Source organism: Panthera uncia, chromosome A2, assembly GCF_023721935.1.
Source record: "Panthera uncia isolate 11264 chromosome A2, Puncia_PCG_1.0, whole genome shotgun sequence".
In the NCBI taxonomy this organism is placed as follows: Eukaryota; Metazoa; Chordata; class Mammalia; order Carnivora; family Felidae; genus Panthera; species Panthera uncia.
This window is the reverse complement of record NC_064816.1, coordinates 48966717-48987667: the sequence shown is the minus strand read 5'-3', so window position 1 is coordinate 48987667 and position 20951 is coordinate 48966717. Positions and strand designations below refer to the sequence as shown.

The window sequence follows — 20951 nt, the reverse complement described above, 5'->3', positions numbered from 1 at the left end:
TATATTATAAAAGGATTATTTCAAGTAACAGATTGATTCAATAAATATTTATTGAGTACAATGTGCTAGACACTATTCTAGGTGTTGGGGAACCAGCAGGGAGCACAGTCTTTTGTGGCAGCCATAGAATCACGCTGCTCGGAGCAACTTTAAGAAAGGGGTGCAGTTAGCACCTGTGAGGGGTGTAGTTAGCTTCAGCCTCCCTCCCCTGCTCCACTGTGTTCATGCTGAGGCTGTGGTGAGGGTCGTAGGGCACTGCAGCCGGGCTTTTCTCAACCAATCCTTCCTTCCCTCTGTCTCTCCATAGGTGTCACACCTGCATCAGGGTTGGAGGCACACCTGCCTATTCCTGCTCCTTCCCCCTTTATCCTTCTCATATGTTTCTCCCAAGAATTCCCCTGCATGTCTAATTCTGTTTTGGCATCTGCTACCTGGAAGGCCCAAACCAATAGCTTTGTTCTCAAGAACCTTACCCAACAGAAGTCAAATAAAACATATCTCTGAATGTTGTTGTGAGGATGAAGGAGATGATGTTTGAGAATGGCTTAGCAATAGGCCGGCACCCAATAAGAGCTCAAAGATGTGCATTGTTGTTGCTGTTATTGTTATCTTCATTGATTTTGTTGCCGAGGTGAGCAGGTGGAAAATGGTATCTTTCAGGTATCAGTTTCGTGAGTTGGTTTAACCCAGTGGACTGCACCTGACCCCAGGGAATTCTTCAGAGTTTCTTCAGGAATAAGAGGCTACAAATAGAAATGGCAAGCCCCAGAAAGATGCTTTGCAGCCTTCAAGGACTGAGCATGGAGATTCCAGAAGAATCTTCTGATTCTAGGAAGGTCCGTGTGTGGAGGGAGAGAAGCCTAAACAGTAGGCTTTGAGCTCTGTTCCTCACTTACAGTAGCAGTTGCCACTCACTGAAGCTTGGAGGGAGAGCCATGGGGCAGAACATGGTGAACATGAGGATAAGAGTATGGAGTCAGGCTGCCCAGATTCAAATCCCAGACCTGCCACTTACTCCCTATCTCCCATGCTTGTTATGTAATTTAAGGTAATAAAGATAGAATGGTCAGCATAAAGTGTCTGAACACAGTTAGTCTCCTTCCTTTCTCCCACAACGTTTTCATTCCATTATCCTTGGAATAGTTAATGTGAGTGTAACTTGTTTGGGTTGGCAAATTATGGCTGGTGCCTGGGCTGAGTCCCTGTCCTGATTCTCTGTGGATTATTGGGAAGAAGAGGAAAGTCTCACAAAAGAAAGGAGGGAGGGCCTTTGGGCACGGAAGAGGAATAGGGCTTTTTCCCTGGACTAGTATTTATTGAGGGGGCACCATGTGCCGGCCCCTCTCCTGGGTGCTGGGTTTATGAAGGTGATTAGGACCCAGACACCATTCCTAAGGAGTTCAGATACCAACTTGGAAGCAGACAAACGGGTATGTAAATAGTGCACTGGGTCCCATGACAAGGCAGACACACAGAGTTTGGGAGCATGTGACCATGGGTATAACTGTTTTTGACATTTCTCCCCTCCCAGAGTGGGTGACACTTCCATGGCTCCTAGATTTTTTTATAGCGTACAGGCATACTGTTGGTATTCACTCTTAATTAATATGCATAATATTAGAACAGGGCCTATCATGTAAAAAAATCCTCAAAAAGTGTTAAATTAATGGGCATAAAGCTTCAATTATGCACTATGAGTAAGTTCTAGAGGTCTGCCCTACAACATAATGCTTATAGTTGACAATATGGCACTGTATTGTGCACTTAAACATCTGTTAAGAGAGTAGATTTTTTTTTTTTAAGTTTGAGAGAGGGAGAGAGAGAGTGCACAAGCTGGGGAGAGGGACAGAGGATGAGAGAGAGAATCCTAAGCAGGCTCCCCGGTTGCAGGGCTCGATCCCAGGACCCAGGGATCATGACCTGAGCCGAAATTGAGTCAGATGTTTAACCAACTGAGCCACCCAGGTGCCCCAAGAGAATAGATCTTATTTTAAGTGTTGTTACATTAAAAACAAAACCAAACCAAACCAAATCAAAACAAAAAAAAAGTGAAGGAAAAAATAGAGGATATGCTACAGCTCATGAGTGCCCAGAACAAATATATGACTTCTAAAATTTATCATGTACTATTCACTGCATTTCAAAGTGAAAAACTGTGGGAGAAAGAAAGTGTCAGCTATTGCAAATATATTTTTTGAAAGTTTATTTATTTATTTTTGAAAGAGGGAGAGCACAAGCAGGGGAGGGGCAGAGAGAGAGGGGGGGGAACAGAGGATCCGAAGCAGCCTCTGTGCTGACAGCAGGGAGCCCGATGTGCTTGAACCCATGAACTGTGAGATCATGACCTGAGCCGAAGTCAGAAGATACACTGACTGAGCCAACCAGGCGCCCCTCAGCTATTATAAAGGTTACCATCCTTGATTGTTGTTTACTGTCTTTTACCGACCAGAATTCTGAGGTTCTGAAAGGTGAAGCCCCTTGCCTGGGATCACACAGCTGAGTATGGGCGTCTTAGTTACTAGCAACCACGTCTCTGGAGTTCCAGCCTACTGCTCTGGGACATTCTCAGAGTGGCTCACTAGGTGGCGCTCTTCCCCCGGGAGAGGAACTGACCAAGGCCCCAGCCATAGACTAGCCTTTTCTCATTAGAACCTAGCACTCTAGAGCAAACAGGGATTTAGAGAGACAGAGGAATAAAGGTCTGAAAGTATGTCTCTGTGCCCAGAGTCATCCACGGTCACAGGGTGGTACTGGGGCAGTGTCCTAGTTGGCTCAATTCCAAATCTCCTTTGTTTCCCATGTGGCATCCCTTGCCCACATCCCTATAGCTGCTTCTGGACCCTTTCTTACAGAGCTAGGTGCTTCCCTGTTGGGCAGTTGCTATGCTCTGCTATCTGGGTGTGGAGAAGGTATTTAGAAACTGGGCAGGGGTTTGAGGCAGGCTGGTGGACCCCGCCCCCTGGCCATTTCTTATCCTTTTCTAGAGTCCTTCAGGGGCAGTATGTGTACTGCTCAGGGCAGAGACCCTGGAACCATATCACCCTTTGTCCAAACTCTCATCCTCATCCTCCTTTTACCAGCTGTGTGCCTTGGGCAACTGGTGAATCTCTCTGTCTCATTTTCCCATCTATAAAATGGGAATAATAGAATACCTATCATATAGGGTCTTTGTGAGGATTGAGTTAATATATGGAAAGCACTTAAAATAGCTATAAGCATGTGGTAAGAGCTATAGAAGTGTTTGGTCTCAGTATTATAATTCACTAGCATCCTACAGGGATTTAAGAGTTTACGCAAGAATGCCAATAAATGTCATCATACTCCTCACCTATTCAGTCATCCTATAATATGCTTTTCATAATAATGACTGCCATCTACTTGCAGTTATGCTGTGCAGTAGGCTAAACCTAGGATTTCAATATCTCAGTTAATCCACAGAACAACCCTATGTTACTATTCCCAGCGCAGGGTTGAGGCTTTGATAGGACTAAGTCGTTTACCTAGGATCACACAGAAAGCAACAGACCTGGGACTCAAGCTCAGACCTGTCTGATGAAGCTTTTTACCACTACACCATTGTACCTTCTATTCAAGTCATTTACAAACACCAAAACTAGCCCCCAGAGGAGCCCCAGGCATCAGCTATGCTCACAGTGCAGAAGTCATCCTTCTCTGGGGTGAGGTTTCTTATCACTCTTATCCTGGGAGACAAAGGGGCAGATTTCATAGATGCCTCCCTACTCCCCTGCAAAGACACAACATGCTTTGACTGACAAAGAGGCCTCTTTAGATTAGAGGTGAGTTAGCCACGCAGCCTTCAAGGGCCATCTTCCCCCATCCTGTTTATTCTGAAGCTTGCAGGCTTGGCTCTTACTTGGGCAGGTGGGGAGCCTTAGTCTCAGGCACCTGAGTTCACTTGAGTTCTAGGCGGTCCAGGATGTAACACAAGCTCTCAGTGACTCAGGCCAACCTATCTGGGATTTTTCCTCTCTTGGCATGTGAGAGAGTCTGTACAGTGTTGACATCTTTTAGCCAAGAAAGAAACAGCAGGCACCAACCTACAATTGCAGAATCATAGAATGTCAGGGCTGGAAGGGACCATTGGATGTGGAAATAAGGATCCTGAGGAGGGAGGGGTTTTGCTTTGGATCACATCAAGCAGGAAGGGCAGTGGCCAGATTTAAGCTTTTACTTGTCCTTTAGTACCCTTCCCATGACCCTCAGCATCCAGGAATACTGAGAAGAGGCCTGAGTTGGGATGAGGGTGGTGGCAATGTGCATTCCGTCTACTGAGCATATGTGCATTCAGCCAGTTGACTTTCTCTTGAGAGCGTATGTGATGATCCTCTATAAGTTTCTAAGCCCCAGCACTATTGGCATTTAGGGCTGGCTAATTCCTTGTTGTGGGAGCTGTTCTGTGCATTGTCCGATGTTTAGCAGCATCTTCAGTCTCTACCCACTAGATGCCAGTAGCAGACCCCCATTTTGTGACAACCAAAAATGTCTCCAGGCATTGCCAAATGTCCCCTGAGGACCAAAATTGTTCCCCTTCCTGCTCTCCACTCCTGTTGAAAACCAGTGCTCTAAAAGCCAGCTCTTCCCTTCCAGAAAGATGTATCAAGAGCCTGCTGTGAGCTATGCTGTGCTGGCACATGATTCAAGCAGGGGCTCTGTCCTTAAAGAACGTAGAGACTAGCTGTGAAGACAAGGCCGCACAGGTGGCAAAGTTTGGGAAGCCCCTCCACAGAGACAAGAAGTAGGTACTCTGAGGAGCACAGGGGCAGACCACACTGACTGGGGAGATCCAAGAAAGCTTCAGGTAAGGACGTGGGGATTTTCTAGGCAGACAGAGCAAGTGAGGGACATTCCAGGCAGAAAGAATGGAATGTACGAAGGTAAAGAGTTGTGAGGTGTGACATGCTGCGGGAAAAAGTATTTTAGTGTGACTGTCCTCTAGAGTGCATCTGGGAAGTAGTGGGGGAGGAGGCTGGAGAGAGGCAGTAGGGATGATGATAATGACGACAGTTCACACATATTAAGCACTTACTATATGCCAGATACTGCTCCAAGTGTCTTACATGTATTGTGTCTTAATCTTCACAACAATCCTTTAAGAAGCTACTATTATTACTTGTACAGATGGGGAAAATGATGCACAGAGAGATTAGGTAATTTGCGCAAGTCACACAGCTTGGGAAGGTTATGGAAGTTTGGTTATGCTTATACCAAGGGTTTTAAGTAGAGCAATATCGTTGTCCGTGTCTCAGTTACCTTTTGCTTCATAACAAACCACTCCAAACTTTCTGGTTTAACCAACACCATTTTATTACATCTCATGATCCTGTGAGCTGGTTGGGGTTCACGTGGGTGGTTCTTCTATGGATCTGGCTCTGGGTCTCTCATCAGTAGCAGTGAGACAGTGGCCGGGGCTGAAGTTTGGGACTGGATGTCTGGCACATTGGTATTTCTTCATGTGGCTTCTCTATTACTCTTTGTCCTTGTGGGCCTTTCCTCGTGACCTCTCTCCAACAGAGTAGCCTGTTCTTGGTGGCTCAGGAGCTGTCAAGCCCTCTTAATGTCTGTACTCAGGATGTCACTTCCTTTGTATTGAACTGGTCAAACTCATCACAGGCACAGCCCAGATTCATGGGGAGGGAACAGGGGGTTCATCTCTGGTGGGATGATCGGCCTGTGTGTATAGGGAGGGTTGTGAGGCCATTTTTGGATACTAGATATCACAGCCACATTTTTATTCCAGAAGGGATATTCTGGTAGCATTGTGGACATGAATTGAAGAGGGCAAAACTAAAGATTTGAAGATGAATTATTAAGTCATTATAATAGCTTTGATAATTTTGGTTTAGTCGGTCACTTAGCATCTGTCTTTGCTTCTGTACTGTGGAAAGACCAGAGTAATTGTCTTTTTTTTTTTATGTTTATATATTTTTTGAGAGTGAGAGAGACAGAATATGAACAGGGGAGGGGCAGAGAGAGAGGGAGACACAGAATCCAAAGCAGGCTCCAGACTCCGAGCTGTCAGCACAGAGCCCGACGCGAGGCTCAAACTCACAAGCCATGGGATCATGACCTGAGCCAAAGTCACGCTTAACCAACTGAGCCACCCAGGTGCCCCGATTGTCTTTAATAATAATAATATAATAATCATGCCAGCATACATTTATTGAGTACCTACTATATGCCAAGCACTATGATAGTACCTTTCTAGATGATTTAATCCTCACAATGATCTCATGAGGTATATATATCCCTACCTATTCCTATACTGGATAGCATAAACAATTTATTTTCTTATAGTTCTGGAGGCTGGAAGTCTAAGATAAGGTGTTGACAGGGTTGTTTTCTTTTAAGGCCTCCCTCTTTGGCTTGCAGATGACCATCTTCTTCCTTTGTCCTCGCAAGGTCTTTCTTCTGTGGGTACCTGTGTCCTAATCTCCTGTTCTTATAAGAACATCAGTCATATTGGATTAGGGCCCACCCTTATGACCTTTTACCTTAATTACCTCTTTAAAGAACCCCATCTCAAAATACAGTCACATTCTGAGGTACACATTTTGAGAGAACACAATTTAGCCCATAGAATCAATAAATTAGCATATACTCATGTAGTTAATAGGTGGAAAGCCGAGTTTGACCTGAGTCTGATTTTGTGCTTCTTTATTAACTACTCCTTATACTGTTACCCACAACTGTGTTCAGTTCTTGTCTCAAGAGAAAAACAGCAAGGTGGAGGAAGATACCAAACCTGCTTAGCTTTGCATTTAGGATCTATCTGTTTGTAACGTGAGCAGACATTGAATTCCAGTTACGTGTTCTGTTTCCTTCACCTATAGCTCTATCATAGTGATCTTTTTGGAAGGACATTGAAGGGTGACATATCCTGACAGAATCATAAATGAGAGTGATAATAGTGATCACTAATACTTGATGAATGTGTGCCAGATAGAATGCTAAGTGCTTTACATTCATTATTTAATTCTCACAGCGATCCTATTAGAAAGGTACTATTGTTATGTTTCCTATTTTCCATATGGGGAAGTTAGGAGAGTAGTGAGTTAACCTGTCTAAATCTACCCTACTAATAGAAAGTGACAGGTCAGGCTGAGCACTCAGGAAATCTGAATCTAGAACCTGCACTTTTAGCTATTATGTTTCCATATTGACTCTGAGAACCTGGTGAAGAATAAATCTAAACCATTCCCACAAAAATAATCTAAGTCAGAGAAGACTCCTTAGGCCATAATTTTTCTAAAAGTTTTCAGTTGCAACTATCAAGATACTTATTGCTATGTATCAAAATAAAATACTGATACTACTGCTTCTTGATTTATTAATTTTAGAAATCACCTTGTAAGTTGCTGTGATGAGATAAAAATGTCTGTTACTTCCTCCGTATCCTTTCCTATAAACTTCTATAGTCAAAGGATAATTTTTGTTAAAACAATATTTATTGATTATTATGTTATATAATTGTTGTCCACTGCAAAGCCAAAACGTGTGTTGTGATTATATTTCCTTCTTTGTATAACTTTTTGTTTTTCCTGGAGTTGATGTTTTTTTGTTCATTTTATTTGCATTATTTCCAATGTATCTGTCCTTTTCTTTGCTGTCAGAGCATTCATGGCCTATGAGTAGTTTTTCATACTCAAATGGATATACTTTCTAGAGCTTTCTGGAGACCTCCTGAAATGTAGGATTTTTGTCTATACCTCTAGTATAGACAAGTTTTTCATTAGGCCTTACACCTAGTTGTTATTCTGGGAATTCCCTTTGCTTCTTCTTCTTCTTTTTTTTAATGTTTATTTTTGAGAGAGAGACAGACAGTGCATGAGTGGAGGAGTTGTTGAGAGTAAGGGAGACACAGAATCCAAAGCAGGCTCCAGGCTCTGAGCTGTTAGCACAGAGCCCAGTGTAGGGCTCGAACCTGCGAACTCTGAGATCATGACCTGAGCCAAAGTTGGATGCTTAACTGACTGAGCCACCCAGGTGCCCCTTTTTGCTTCTTTTTTATATTGGAAACTCTGTTTCCTGGCTTTCATATCTTATTTTACTTCCTTGTTCTAGTTTCTGTTGCTTTCTTCTTCTTTTATTTTATTTATTTTTTATTTTTTTTAAATTTTTTTTTTCAACGTTTTTTATTTATTTTTGGGACAGAGAGAGACAGAGCATGAACGGGGGAGGGGCAGAGAGAGAGGGAGACACAGAATCGGAAACAGGCTCCAGGCTCCGAGCCATCAGCCCAGAGCCTGACGCGGGGCTCGAACTCACAGACCGCGAGATCGTGACCTGGCTGAAGTCGGACGCTTAACCGACTGCGCCACCCAGGCGCCCCAACTTCTTCTTTTATTTTTATTTGAGAGAGAGAGAAAGAGAGAGAGAGTGAGAGAGCACATGTATGAGTGGGATAGAAGGGCAGAGGGAGAGAGAGAGAGAATATTTTTTTTAAGTTTATTTATTTATTTTGAGAGAGAGAACAAGCAGGGGAGGGGCAGAGAGAGAGAGAGTCCCAAGCACAGAGCTTGTCAGCACAGAGCCTGACACGGGGCTCAATCCCATGAACCATGAGATGATGACCTGATCTGAAACCAAGAGTCAGATGCTTACCAGCTGAGCCACCCAGGTGTCCTGAGAGAGAGACTCTTAAGCAGGCTTCATGCCCAGTGCAGAGCCTGACATGGGGGCTCTATCCTATAACTCTGGGATCATGACCTGAGCCAAAATCAAGAGTCGGATGCTCAAATGACTGAGCCACCCAGGCACCCCTGGTTTCTGTTGCGTTCTAAGAGAGGGTACATGGAGATACATTTTTTTAAAGTCCTTGCTAATCTGAAAATATCTTTTTTCCTAATCTTACTCTGGATTTGCAGCTTGGCTATATAGAACTTAGGTTGCAAATCATTTTCCCTCGAAGGCATACTCCACTGTGTTCTTAGCTTCCAAGGTCATTTTTGAGAAGTCCAATACCATTTAAAATCCTGTTCCTTTGTATGTGACTTATGTATCTGGACACTCCTAGTTCTTCTGTGTGTCCCTGGTATGCTAAAACATGGCATTGGTCTTTTTTCATTCATTGTGCTTTCAACTGGAGACTCATGTCCTTCAGTTCCAGGAAATTCTTCTTAAATTATTTCTTCTATAATCTTTTCTTCCTCTGCTTTCTTATTTGGGCATTGAATTCACTTGAGTCTCTGAGTCTTTTATCCTTACATTATCCCAATTATTTTTCATAATTTTGCCTTTTTACTACTTCTAACCTATTACCTTTTTAATATTAACCATCATTTCTGTTTTCAAGGGCTCTTTTTGTTTTTCGTAATACCTTTTTTTTTTTAAATTGATGAATGCAATATCTTCACTTATCTTTCTTGGTGTATTATAATTTTTATATGAACCTTTCTTCTGTTCCTGGCATCATCTATTTCTTCCTGGTTCAATTTTTTTTCTTCATTTGTCTTGTTCTCTGTATTTCATGATGGAGGCTTTCCTCAAATGTTTGGTAATGCTTAGTTATCACTTGATATTTTAGGGTAAGGCAAAAAACCTAGCCCTGTGTACACAGGTAGAGCTTATCATTGTTGGGTTTTTGGTGGGAATCTTTCTGTTTTGTTAGGGGCGTCCCAGATGTCACTACCTATGGTTGTCTTTTCCTGACACAGTTCAGTTTTTTTTTATGAGAAGAATCCTTCATCTTCTGCCTAGGGGTTACATGCTTTGCCTGTATTTTGGGAGCAGTCAAGGAACAAGATTGGGGGTCCCATTGCTCAGGATGCACTCTTACTGAGTCTCCCCATTTTCAGACCCTACCTCACTCCTGCTAGCTACTCTGCCACTTGTACAGGAAGCTAGCACCTCCCCAGGGCAGATTTCCCAGGGATTAAGCTTCCCTTTTTCTGCCTGGGTGAGGGGTCGCTGCTTGGCTGTTGGGACAGGGGAGGTTTCCAGCCCTCATCTCTACCCCGGCCCATCCCTCCATCTCAGCCTGAATTGTTCAGAGCTTTTGTGGGGCAAATCAGTTTCCTTTTCATCTGTGACCCCCCCCCCCCCCCCCCCACTAAGACAGTTACCATCCTTCCATCTGCTTTCCATCTTTTAAAAATGAATAGAACACACGCCAATAAGCACATGCGAAGCTGCTCCACATCACTAATCATTAGGGAAATGCAAATAAAAACCACAATGAGATACCACTTCACACCAAGAAGGATGGCTATTTATCAAAACAAAACAAAAACAAAAACAACAAGTTTGGGGTGGATGTGGAGAAGTTGGAACACTTCCACACTGCTGGATGTACAATGGTGCAGCTGCTATAGAAAACAGTCCAACGGTTCCTCGAAAAGTTAAACATAGAATCAACATTTGGTTCAGCGATCCCACTTCTGGGTATATACACAAAAGTTTTGGAAGCAGGGACTCAAATAAATATTTATATGCCAATATTCATGGCAATGTCGTTCACAACAGCCAAAAGGTGGAAACAATCAAATCATCTACTGACGAATGGATAAACAAAGTGTGGTATATCCATATGACAGAGTATTAGTCAGCCTCAAAAAAGAATGAAATTCTGTCAATTATACCTCAATAAAGCTGAAAATAAAATATAATCTGAGTTAGTGTGGGGGGAAGGGAATAAAATTCTGATTCATGCTACAACATGGATGAACCTTAAAGACATTATGTTAAGTACAATAATTCAGACACAACAAGACAAATATTGGTTTCATTTATATTATGTATCTAGACTAGTCAGATTCATAAGAGACAAAAAATAGAATAGTGTTAACCATGGCAGAGGGGAGGAGGGAATAGCGAGTTGTTTAATTGGTACAGAGTTTCGGTTTGAGAAGATGAAAATGTTCTGGAGATAGATAGTGGGGATGGTTGCATAACAAAGTGAATGTACTTACCGTCATTGAACTTTATGTTTAAATATGATTAAAATGGTAAGTTTTATGTTATATATATTTTACCATAATAAAAAAAAAATGGAAATCACTTGCCTACTTTGGTTTCATTTCCTTTTTTTTTTGGTCTGTGTGAACTGTTTAAAAGAAAACAACAGGCCCAAAATGGAGTCACTTATGTTAACTTCCCATGTCAGCAAACCAGACTTAATACCTAACCTAACTGCAATTTAAACCCCTCCAGAAATGTTGCCTTTAACGAGTCAACGTGGAATCTCCTGATCAGCACTAGAAGATTTACTGATAAGCTCCTTCCATTCCCCTTAGGAGGATGACCTTGCCTAAAACAATACATTCTTTGCTAATAATTTTTTTCTTCTCCCTCTATGCCTTAAAAAAAAAAAACCTTTCCTTTTCCTTTCCTTTTCTGTAGCTCAGTAGAGTTTCTTTCTGTTTGCTAGATGGGCTGCTGCCTGATTCATGAATCATTCAAGAAAGCCGATTTGATCTTTTTAATTACTCAGTTGAATTTTTGTTGTTTAACAGGATATATTCCTTTTTAATTTCTTTTTTAAACTTTATTTATTTATTTATTTTGACAGAGACAGAGACAGCGTGAGTAGGGGAGGGGCAGAGAGAGAGAGAGAGAGAGAGAGAGAGAGAGAGAACCCTAAGCAGGCTCTGCACTAAGAGTGCACTAAGACTCTTCGTGCAGAGCCTCACATGGGGCTTGAATCCACAAAACCGTGAGACCATGACCTGAGCCAAAACCGAGAGTTGGACTCTTAACCAACTGAGCTACCCAGGAGCCCCTCTTTTTCAATTTCTTTACTGTCATTTTAGTGGAGTCTCAGGAAAAAGAGACAATAAATGTGGGTGGTCAATCCACCATGTATAACTAATTTCCCTCAAGTATTTTTTTCAGTTTGGTATATGGATAACACTGTGCTAGAGAGTATAAATGATTGGTTTCCATGTCAAAAAAGGAAAAAGTAGCTGGCACAATACTCCTTTTAGACTTGTATGCTATCAAATACAGTTTGGGCTCTGAGGTCACTAGAGGAGGAAGAAAATGGATTTGCAGCAATATTTAATATATTTGCTGTCATTTTGGACTATAGCCCTAAGTTGCCATAGCAACAGACCAGAGCAGGAACTTCATTAGAGGAGGAACTCCTTGGATTTTAACCATGTTATTCAATCAGGCATGAATGATGAGGTAGACCATCACATGGCACCCATAAGATCTTTTACTTTGATAAGGTGCATAATTAGCTAAATCTAATAAGTCTTTGGAACAAGTAAAACAACAACCTAAAACCTTGCTTTTTGCGTCTTTTCTAGAGTCATCAGTAGTCAAAAGATGTCCTTGGAATTTCTTTGGTGGAATTATCCAAAGCATTGCTAGCAATAATATTTGAGCATCTCATTCATCAGCAAATGGCAGGAAAGGACCCCAAAAGATTAATGATGGGTAGCAGCTTACTGTTACTGGCATTTTGAAAGAAGAAGCCTGACATAAGCAAGGCCATAAAAATAAAGAAATTATAATAGTCAAGTTTTAGGTCTTTGTCACAGGTGAATAGGGAGCTATTTCTTGGAGGGAAGAAGGGCACATTCTTACACACACACACAGCACACACACTTGGAAAAGCTTCAATAGCAATTTCAGTGCAACAAGTAGTGAGTCCATATTGCTAAGAGAATTCAGAATAAAATGTGATCAGAATCAGGTAGGGGTGGAGTGGTGGTAATTACTACCACGAATGGACTCCAGGAGGACAAAAGCTTTAAGTAGAGTTTTGGAAAAAGAATCACTCTTTTTTTCAAAAAAAATTTTTTTAACGTTTATTTTATTTTTGAGACAGAGAGAGACAGAGCATGAACGGGGGAGGGTCAGAGAGAGAGGGAGACACAGAATCTGAGACAGGCTCCAGGCTCTGAGCAGTCAGCACAGAGCCCGACGCGGGGCTCGGACTCACATACCGAGAGATGGTGACCTGAGCCAAAGTCGGACGCTTAACCAACTAAGCCACCCAGGTGCCCCGGGAAAAGAATCACTCTCGAGGACTTTCTGATTCATTAAGATCTTACCATCACTGCAAATACTCAGTTTGTCTGCTTGTGATTCAGTCAGACTCATTTCAAACATTTCCCCCTTACCAGCCTTCCAGGAGGCACCAGAGAGAGCAATCCATTGGAATCATATCCTAGTGAACTTACTCAGGCAAGTTATTTTCAAGACTTTTTACCAATGCTGGAAATCAATTGTTTTGTTGACTCTGCAAATATTCTTTCATTGTGTTGTTCTGCCCTGGATACAATTGTAATTGTGGTATAGTCAAACATGTAAATGAAATAAATAGCTTTTTTCTGTTTTTGTTTTGTTTTGTTTTGTTTTGTTTTGGGTGGGAAGGAGGGCAGTTGGCCCATTCTAAATCTCTGAGCAAGGTACTGTATGGTTTACAAGAAGGGCCAAATGTAGCCCCTTCATGCTCTTAAGGGACAACAATAGGAGAAATGACAGAAGACAATCAGTGATTAATTACCAAATGAGTGATAGATACCAGGTGGTCCTAACCTGAGCTTCTCAGCCCCACAAAGTAATGAGGGGGACATTTGTGGGGACAATGTGGGGACAATGAGGGAGGGGTGTCTGTGAGCTATTTTCAGTACTTCAAAAAGACTAACCAAAAAAGCTCATATTTACCAGAGATTAGATGCAAAGGCTAATTAAACTAAAACATCAGGTTTCTTTGCTCTGGGCTAGAATTGTATCAACTCAGTATAGAAACACCAGTTACCCCATGCTGACTGGAAGCTCTGACTGACAGTTAACTTGCTTTAACAAAACACGAGAAAACAAATTATTATTTGGTAAGTGTGTTCTGATTGATAGACAAAAAGTATTTCAAAGCATAGGACTTGTGAAGGGAGGATAAATGTTTGCTTTGGGTGAAAAGACTGAGAATTGGTGAGATAGACAAGAAGTGACTAGGGGAAGTTTAATGTGGATAGAGAGGGCAGGAAAGGAGGGTCACTTGAACAGGGCTGTAGAAGATTGTAGGATTCGTCTGCATAGTGGCTCCCAAAGTTGGTCTGCACTCACAGCATCAGCACCACCTGGAAACTTCTTGGGCTTCACCTGCTGACTCAGAAACTGGGGATGAGTCCCAGTCATCTGGTCTCACAGGTCCTTCAGATGATTCTGACATATGCTGCAGTTTGAGAACCACAGATCTATAACATCCTTTCCCAAAGTTAAAGGATCAGTGGAGTAGGAGATGATTCTTTTTAATTTTTTTTTATTAAAACTTTTTTTTTTAATTTTTAATGTTTATTTATTTTTGAGAGAGAGAGAGAGACAGAGTACAAGTGGGGGAGGAGCAGAGAGAGACACACACACACAGAGAATCCGAAGCAGTCTCCAGGCTCCAAGTTATCAGCACAGAGCCCGATGTGGGGCTCGAACCCACAAACTGTGAGATCATGACCTGAACCAAAGTCAGACGCTTAACCGACTGAGCCACCCAGGCACCCCTAGAATAGAAGATGATTCTAAGAGATACGTATTCAGCCTTAAAACAAAATGAATCACTATTGGAAATCACTATTTCTAATCTCTTGTGCCTTTTGATAACATCACAGAAAAATATTCATTCTGATCCTAGTAGGTCTTTAATTTTTTTTTTTAAGTAAGCTCTATGCCCAGTGTGGGGCTTGAGCTCATGACTTTGAGATCAAGAGTTGCATGCTGTACCAAACGAACCAGGCACCCCCCCCCCCAGTAGGTCTTTAAAAAGAAACACTGAAGTCTCTTTTCAGAATAAGAGAACAGGTTTCATTCCGGTTCAGAGCCTTGGCAGATGTTGGAATTTGAATGTAATAACTTGGTTCTCCTTCTTACACATTTATTTATTTATGAGAGAGCATGTGCACGTGAGCAAGTGGAGGAGGGACAGAGAGAGAGGAGGAAATAGAATCTCAAGCAGGCTCCAAGTGTGGAGCCCCAAGCAGGACTCGATGTCATGAACCTAAGATCATGACTTGAACCTAAGATCAGATGGTTAACCGACTGAGCCACCCAGGCTCCTCAGTTTTATTTATTTTTCAATTTTTCTTATGTATGTATGTATGTATGTATGTATATATCTTTGTAAGTAAATAAGTAAGTAATCTCTACACCTATCATGGGGCTCGAACTCGTGACCCCAGGATCAAGAGTCGCATGGTCTTCCAACTGAGCCAAGCAGGTGCTCCTAAAGATTTTATTTTTAAGTAATCTCTATACTAAATGTGGCACTGGAACCTACAACTCGGAGATCAAGAGTTGCATGTGCTACTGACTGAACCAGCCAGGCACCCCACTATGCTGTATTTTGTATTGCTATGACTTATCCCATAACTGGAAGTTTGTACCTCCTAAACTCCACCTATTATGCCCGTACCTCTCTCCATCTCCCCTCTGGCATCCAGCAGTTTGTTCTCTGTATTTATGAGTGTGTTTCTGTCTTGTTTGTTTGTTTTAGATTCTACATATAAGTGAAATCATATAGTATTTATCTTTGTCTAATTTCACTTAGCATAACACCCTTTAGGTCTACCCATGTTGTTGCAAATGGCAATATTTTATTCCTTTTTATGACTAACATTCCATTGTGTACATATATCTATATCTATATCTATATCTATATCTATATCTCTATATCATCTATATCTATATTTATATCTACATATCTATATCTATATATCACATCTTCTTTATCCATTCATCTATTGATGGATGCTTAGGTTGCTTCCATCTCGTGGCTATTGTAAGTAATGTTGCAGTGAACATAGGGATGCATATTATATATCTTTTCAAGCTAGTGTTTTCATTTTCTCAGGGTACATATCCAGAATTGGAATTACGGGGTAAAATGGCATTTCTATTTTTAATTTTTTGAGGAACTTCCGTACTGCACCAGCTTACATTCCCACCAACAGCACATGAAGTTTCCCTTTTCTCCACATCCTCACTAACACTTGTTATTTTTGTCTTTAAAGGAAAAAATTTTTAAGTTTATTTATTTTCAGAGAGGACGGAAGGGGCAGAGAGAGGGAGAGAGTGAGAATCTCAAGCAGGCTCCATGCAGTCAGTGCAGACCCCAGCATGGGGCTCGATCTCACAAGCGGTGAGATCATGACTTGAGCCGAAATCAAGAGTCAGACACTTCAACAACTGAGCCATGTCAGTTTTTTGTCTTTTTGATACTAGCTGTTTTGGCAGGTGTGAGGTGATATCTCTAAAAGATTCTTCATGAAAAGGGGTGCTTGGGTGGCTCAGTTGGTTGAGCGCCCAACTCTTGACTTTGGCTCAGGTCATGATCTCATAGTTTGTGAGTTCAAGCCCCGAATTGGGCGCTGTACTGGCAGCACAGAACCTGCTTGGGATTCTGTCTCCTTCTCTCTCTGCCCCTCCCCTGCTTGCTCTCTCTCTCAAAATAAATAAAAATAAACTTAGAAAAATTAAAATATTCATCATGAATACTTTTTTATATGAAACTGTGATTCAGTTTATTTTTTTTTAAATTTTTTAATGTTTATTTCTGAGACAGAGACAGAACATGAGTGGGGGTGGGGCAGAGAGAGAGAGGGAGACACAGAATCGGAAGCAGGCTCCAGTCTCTGAGCTGTCAGCACAGAGCCCGATGCGGGGCTCAAACTCACAAACTAAGATTATGACCTGAGCCGAAGTCTGTCGCCCAACCGACTGAGCCACCCAGGCGCCCCTCGGTTTATTATTTTAAAAATGTTTATTTATTTATTTTTGAGAGCGAGAGAAAGAGAATGAGCAGGGGAGGGGCAGACAGAGAGGGAGAGAGAATCCCGAGTAAGCTCCTGCTGTCAGCGTGGAAGCTGATGTGGGCTTGATCTCACGAACCATGACATCATGACCTGAGCTGAAATCAAGAGCTGGGCACTTAACCGACTGAGCCACCCAGGCACCCCCAGAGCTGTGATTCAATTAAAGAAAGAAGATAAATAACAATACTAGAGGTATGTGGAGATGGAACACATAATGCATTATATGTACTATCAAAATTTCTGAAATATATTCAGGACAATTTGTGTGTGTGTGTGTGTGTGTGTGTGTGTGTGTGTGTCTGTGTGTGTGTCTGTGTGTGTGTGTCTCTGTGTTTGGTGTTGGTGCTTGGTTGGATGGGTTTGTGTTTGTCCTTGCTCAGAAGTTTTTTTGGAGTAGCCCACAAACAAACACACACACATGCACCCCATTGAAGCAAGTACAAGGGGAAAAGTATCTGAGTAACAAAGGGTATTCCAGCCTATAACCTGTGACCATTTGTGGGAGCAATACAAAATTCTGCACAGCAAAGGAACCCACTCAGTACTTTGGAATTCGTTGTGCCAGGATTTTGTGATACTTCATCTTCCTAAGTACAGGGTTGCTGAGATGTAATGAGAGCCAGAACATAGGGTTTGTAATCTCTTGAGCAAAATGAGAAAACAGTTCTTGAATAGGTGACAATTAACAGCATGTTTCCACCCATACCAGGTTCATGGAGATGCCTTTTCATCACTTCATTTTGAGTCAGGAAATACCACAGTTAATTGATTTATGTACAAATATAGATGTGTTCCAGCATGCTGTGGGCGGGGTTATTCAGGGGGAAATTATACTGTGTTCATTTTCCTCACACGATTTTAATTACAGGTAAAATCTGATAAAAAAACAATATAAAGGGCATCCTCTTGGGGCACCTGGCTGGCTTAGTCGGTAGAGCATGTGGGCTCTTGATCTCAGGGTCATGAGTTTGAGCCCCATGTTGGGTGTAGAGATTACTTAAAAATAAATAAGATAAAGGGCATCTTCTAAGACATTGCTTCTCTAACTTTTTTGACTTCAATACATGAAGTACATTTTATAGCTTGGCCCAGTGTGTGTATGAACACACATGCACACTTATCCACACAGACTCCCTTTGTAATACCTAAACAAAGCTTTAATGAAATAATACTCATAGCAAAGGACACACTCTCTGAGTTTTTATTATTCTATTCTATCTCATTAAAAAAGTGATTTCCCAGTCTACTAGTCATCTCTTCCCCACCCTCCTTCCCTGGGGATACTGATTCAACAGGTTTGGAATGGGACTTGGAAATCTGCAGGTCTTGATATATGAACCAGATGGTTCTGATGCAGGTAGAACTTGGCCACACTGTGAGAAATGCAACTTTAAAGGGAAACAAGAGTAGAATCCTGAGATATGAAAAATCTTATGAGTCTTGTCGTCCAAATTTGGTAGCACCTCCATTACCTACTAAAGTTCAAATGTAGAATGATATTCAAGGCCCTTCATTGGCTAGTCCCTACTGAGTTTTTCGGATATATCCCCAGCTGCGACCTCGTTGCCTTTCCTCACTTCTTCTCCATATAAAAAATCAGCATTAAACCGTTCATCATTTATACACCAAATGCTCCTATGTGAACTTTCATTTCTTGCAGTTTGGAGGAATTACCTTGACTGATCCTCCTGCTGGAAACAACTAAGTGTGTTGGATAACACATAAAAGCGATTTAAAAAATGTGTTCAGGGGCACCTGGGTGGCTCAGTCAGTTAAGTGTCTGACTTTGGCTCAGGTCGTGATCTCAAAGTTTGTGAGTTTGAGCCCTGCGTCAGGCTCTGTGCTGACAGCTCAGAGTCTGGAGACTGCTTCTGGGTCTCCCTCTCTCTCTGACCCTTCCCCGCCCATTCTCTTTCTCTCTCTCAAAAATAAGCAACCATTGGGGTACCTGAGTGGCTCAGTCAGTTACATCTCTGACTTCGGCTCAGGTCATGATCTCACAGTTCGTGGGTTCCAACCCCACATCAGGCTCTGTGCTGACGGTCAGAGCCTGAAGCATTCTTCGGATTCTGTGTCTCCCTCTCTCTCTGCCCCACCCCCACTTGCACTCTGCCTCTCTCTCTCTCAAAAATAAACATTAAAAAAAATTTTAGAAATGTGTTCAAAATCCAGCAAGTTATTAAGGAATCCTCAAAGGCTAGAAACTAAGAAATGTAAGTAGATTTCCAAAGCTGGCTTTTGCCTGATAGATACATGCTGAACTAGGTGATTTTTGAGCTTTTATTTTTCGTGGCTTCAGTCATGGAAGAGAGGAGATCAAACCTAGAAACTGCCCAAAGTAAAGGCCTAATAGGAACCCTCCTATAAAGGCAGGACCTCAAATGGCCATAGCTCAGTGTAAAGGTGATTTAGTACAAGGGTAATTTGGAAACAAACCTGTCATCAGAAGGAAAAACAATTGCTTGTCTTGAACAGTGGACTGGGTGGAGGGTTAAAAAAAAAATCTTTCCTGAGAATTTGTAACCACAAGTCAACCCTTTTGAGGATCTGTAACATGAATGCATACCACCCAAGTGATGCTAGATTGGTAGTGCTCTTGAAGTGCCTACCCAATGCACACCCCTTAGAGGAACTTGCCTTCCCCAGATCTCAAGGAATTCTTCACGATAAGTTTCTAAGAGATTTCAGCTCCTACTCGAAAATGATAAAATACGTTAAGGAAGCCAAGGAAACATGAGTACTGAGCCAGCAGAAACAACAGACAGCAGAATCAGACCCATGAAGGATGCAGATAGTGGAATTATAAGTCACAAAAAGAAGTATTTTAGTATGTTTAAGGAAATAAGTAAAATTATGAATAAAGAATCAGACTATAAAACTGACAGAGTATATGTGAAAAACATTTTTAGAGATGAAAAATTATGGATTCAACAGTTAATTAGACACACCAAGGAGAGAATCAATAACCAAGAGGACAGCTCTGAAAAATATATTCAGAATACAACACAGAAGGACAAAGGGATAGCAAATATGAAAGAGACATCAAGAGATCTGGAAGACAGAATGGAACAACTTAATACATGAATAACTGGTGTTCCACAAGAAAAGAGAAAGATAACAGAGACATGATACAGAGAATGAAACAGAGACAATATTTAAACAGATAATAGCTGAGGATGTTTCAGTATTGGTAGAAGACACCTGTCCACACATTCAGGAAGCTCAGTGAATCTCAAGTGAGGTAAAAAGAAATCCAGAGTACACTTATCTTGATGAGCACTGAGTAATGTACAGAATTGTTGAATCGTTCTGTTGTACGCCTGCAACTAATATAACAATGCATGTTAATTATACTCAATACAAAACATTAAGTGGGAAAAAAAGCTAAGAGAAGATCTTAGAGCAATCAGAGGGAAGATAGATTATATTGAAAGAATGGCAATTATCCTGACAGTTGTCCTCTCAACGGCAATCATAGAAACCACTGAAATATCTTAAATGTGTTGAGAAAGTAACTGTGAACCTAGGATTATATATGCAGCAAAAACATTTTTTAAAGGAGGAAATAAAGACATCTGTAGATAAAATCTGAGAGAATTCATCACCAGCAGACTCTCACCAAAGGAAATTAAAAAAAAATTTTTTTTTCTTTCAATGTTTATTTTTGAGAGACAGAACATGAATAGGGGAGGAGCAGAGACAGAATCCTTAGCAGGCTCCAGACTCTGAGCTGTCAGCACAGAGCCTGACACAGGGCTCAAACCCTGTGAGATCATGACTTGAACTGAAGTCGGACACTTAGCCCACTGAGCTACCCAGGTGTCCCAGGAAATTCTAAAGAATATACTTTAGACAGAAGGAAGGTCTGAGATGCAAGAAGGAATGAAGAGCCAAGAAAGTGCTAAATACGTGGACCAATAAAAAATATGTTTGATTCTGTAACGATGTGTTTGTTGTAAGGTTAAAAAACAAAAACAAAAATAAAATATATGATAACAGTGGTTCACAGTTTGAGAGAGGAGGTGACTAATGTTGAAGAGTTACAATCCTTATTTTTTTGCAGGGAGAGGAGTACTAAGATACTGATCAGTTTTGGATTTCGACAAGCATCCATGTTAACATTTCTAAGGTAGTCACTTAAAGAAGAGAAATGGAATGATCTCTACCTCTTCCCTGTAC

General features: G+C 41.5%; 1 long non-coding RNA gene across 3 annotated transcripts in view; it reads left to right on the top strand.

The window, feature by feature from the left end:
- LOC125929603 (uncharacterized) overlaps positions 1-13614 on the top strand; it is a 54333-nt gene extending 40719 nt beyond the window's left edge. For all 3 annotated transcript variants that reach the window (XR_007459919.1, XR_007459917.1, XR_007459918.1), the window contains one exon: positions 12270-13614. This is a non-coding gene — a long non-coding RNA (uncharacterized LOC125929603). The remainder of the gene's footprint in view (positions 1-12269) is intronic.
- Positions 13615-20951: the final 7337 nt, after the last annotated feature.